We start from the raw sequence: 3,394 nt of genomic DNA, 5'->3' as shown, positions 1-3,394 counted from the left end.
AGAGAGAGAGAGACCATCATGTGTTGGTTGTTTCCAAACTTCCCTCCGTCACATTGTGACTCAGCAGCTTCAGCTTCACCTTGAAACGTGTTTTCAATCATGTTTCAGTTTGATGACAAAGAGCTGACGTCCAGTAAACTCATGTTTATTATGTTTATTAGTACAAATACTGCAGATTCTCTCTGTTGTTGCTTCCCTTACAGGAACATGATATATAACATGTATGTCCATATATCAAAGGGATTTATGTCGCCTATACAGAATAATATTATCACATATGTACATCCTCTGGATCTATGGACATATATGTTTATAATATAGATGCAACCACATGTGTTAACCACATTTAAGATAAACACAAGAAACTTGTGCTACAGAAAATGGACCAGACTCAGTGAATAGCTCCCTAAGCTTCACATGTCCTATGATAACTATTAATTTAGCTTTACAGACTAATGAGCAGTGATAACTAACATGTCTTTGGGGTCATCAGGTGGGAACCTCCTCTCACCTGTGTTTCGTCTCGTTGGTCCCACGACACCTCCAGGAGGCTAGACAGTGATCACTGGCGTCCCAGAGTCACTCCCCTAATGCCAGCCATCACTGCTCCTCACACCACCACTATCTCCTTTATCTTGCCTATGCTACCACAAACAACACCATCATCAACTCTGACAAAACACACCAGCAGATTCAGCAAACAAAAACTCCTCTAAACAGTTGGAGAAAGTGGCGGCCATTTTGAATGAGGGAGGTAGAGTCAAGGAGAGATGCAGATATAGAATAAAAACAACTTTATATATGAAACCTTTTAGAAATTGGAATAATTTCATACATTGACATCTGTGTCTAAGATGTATGTTTATGTACGTGTGCTTATGTTGGAGACACGTCATGTAAAGTCAACAGAACTTAAAACTAATAGTTATATTTACTTGACTTCTTCAAGGCAATCGGTTTCCTGTCTTTTTAAAGTCAGTGAAAACATGACGCAGCTTCAGTTTACATTAGGATGTTATGCTACAGCTGCCTTATGACATCTACAGGTCCGATCGCTGCTGTTACCAGATAAAACAAACCCACAGCAGGAAGTGAAAAGCTGTTCGACCTCGACCCCTGATTAAAAACACAGAAAGACAAACTGCAGCAGAAAGTGAATAATCAGGGAGAAGTGAGGCAGCAGCTCCAGTTGCAGTTTGTAGTATCAACAGAGAGGGAGAGGTAAACAACAGCTGGCATGAACTTGACTCCATCACTTTAACTTGCTGTTACAACAGTGAGTCACAGCTACTGGCAGTGAATCATACATGAAACACTGAGATCATCAGCCGCTTTGATTCCTCTCTTTCCTCCGGTGTTCATGTCGGTCCGTCCTCCCTCTTCTCTGGTACTCTATCTCTCCGCCTCGTCATTTACTGTAATGGTAGTAAGGGCAGGGTCAGGGCATGTGTGTGTGTGTGTGTGTGTGTGTGTGTGTGTGATTCTACATTATTGATTCCCCCTGAGCCCCGGCCAGGCAGTAATCTGTGTGCTGAGATCTGATTGGCTGGTTGCCGTCAGGCCTCATTACCTGATAATCCAGGCCTCTGCTGATTGGTCGCTTCGAGAGCCCTCGTTAGGGATTCATGATGATACAGACTGAGGTCACACTGCTGATCGGAGAGGTGATGTCACCTCACCTGAGCAATCTGATTGGCCCAAACTGACCTACTGAGATAGATAGATAGAAAGATAGATAGATGTTTTAAAATGCAATAGAAAATGAGAAGGTGTGAGAAGACGATGAAGAGATGAGAGAAAATGAGATCAGAGGAGAAGAGATGAAACAAGTTGAGAGAGATGAAGTTTGAGAAGATGAGTTGAGAAAAATGTGATAAAATTAGATTAGGTGAGACAGAATGATGATGAGATCGAGAGATCGAGATGAGATGAAACGATGGAGACGAGATGATCGAGATGAATAAATCATGACGAGATGAGAAGGGATGATCAAGATTAGATGAGACAAGATGAGACAATCAAGATGAGACGAGATGATTGAGATGAGACGAGATAAAAACAATCTAGACGAGATGAGACGAGATGAAACGAGATGAGATGAGGTGACAAGAGGAGACACAAGGAAATATAAATGTACTTGAGATAAGAAAAGTGAGATAAAATAACATGAGAGATGAAATAAAATGTGACTGGATGCAGTAGATGGCATGACATGAAATAAGGAGAGATAGAATCAGATCACATGAGGTGAGATGAGAAATTAGAGACAAAAAAAAGACACATTTAAATATCACGTGAAATAAACTAAACTAACAAGTTGAAATGATGAAACGAGCTCCGGGTCACATGACCACTCCTCATGGTGGTGCAATTAAAAAGAAATGGCAGGTGTTAAAGCACCAGGTGGTAACAGACGTTCACAGTCTGGATGTTTGAGAACAGGTCGACCGAAACTGAACTCACATGAAATTTCATGAAACTCTGACTTTAAACTTGATGTGAAACAACACGACAACGTGAAAAACAACAAACTGGAGCGAGATGCAGTGACTCATGGGTACGTGAGGTGAGCTGAGGTGAGACGGCATGATGAAACCGGCTTGGAGATAACGTGAACTGGGTCACATGTCGCCTCAGTCTCACTGTGTCATGCAGCCTGAGCGCATGTGAGAGCCGAGCAGGAAGAAACTCAACCGACAAAATCACAGTGACACAGCTGGAAAAACACAAACACTCAGAAAACAGAAACACGCGGAGTCATTGGACGTCAGGTGGAAACATACGGCTGTATGATTTGATATGAGGACGGGAACCAGGAAGCAGATAAACTTCCAGAGAAATCAGTGGAAACCTGCAGTTAAACTTTAATAGGGGAGGAGTCACACGGCACATCAGTGAAATATATGTCAATTATGAACCTTTAATATGACGTTTACCTTTGAGTTTTATATTTCGAGGCCTTAAAGTCGTCTTTCTTACTTCAATTTCTTCATAATTTTTTCTGTATCTCTGTTTAAACTGAATAAAAATGTGTAAAAATATAATACACAGATGCTAATGTTAGCTAGTAGCCCAGAAATGTCATCTATGGCTACGAGTCTATTTACACACGAACATGTTCCCCACAGTGATGTCATGTCTTTTTACATCAAAGCTTCACACGTTCAGTGTGAGACAAATAAAGAACAGTAGTGTTTCTACGTCACTGGCTCTTAAAACAGGGTGTGTGTGTGTGTGTGTGTGTGTGTGTGTGTAGCTGCCAAGACCACAAAAACCAGTTCACACACAATCCAAAAATAACAGCACAGAGCCGCCGAGGATGTGACGCGACGTCGAGTCGAGAGAGCTGAGGCCTCTGGCCGCCGGGAATCCTGGGAATCCCGGGACGCGTCCA

At 42.0% G+C, this 3,394-nt stretch overlaps 1 long non-coding RNA gene across 1 annotated transcript; it reads right to left on the bottom strand.

The window, feature by feature from the left end:
* Positions 1 to 533: 533 nt before the first annotated feature.
* Positions 534 to 3,119, bottom strand: LOC147817160 (uncharacterized). Its single transcript, XR_015436598.1, has 2 exons — positions 1,571 to 3,119; positions 534 to 1,415 (listed from the first exon to the last, which is right to left on the bottom strand). It is a non-coding gene; the product is annotated as an uncharacterized LOC147817160 (long non-coding RNA).
* Positions 3,120 to 3,394: the final 275 nt, after the last annotated feature.

The sequence above is a fragment of the Seriola lalandi genome, unplaced genomic scaffold (genome assembly GCF_002814215.2).
Source record: "Seriola lalandi dorsalis isolate HSWRI2012SDOR001 ecotype SW California unplaced genomic scaffold, Sedor1 jcf7180002055009, whole genome shotgun sequence".
NCBI classification, from domain to species: domain Eukaryota; kingdom Metazoa; phylum Chordata; class Actinopteri; order Carangiformes; family Carangidae; genus Seriola; species Seriola lalandi.
Note: the sequence above shows the minus strand (reverse complement) of the source record. Positions and strands in the feature narration are given on the sequence as shown.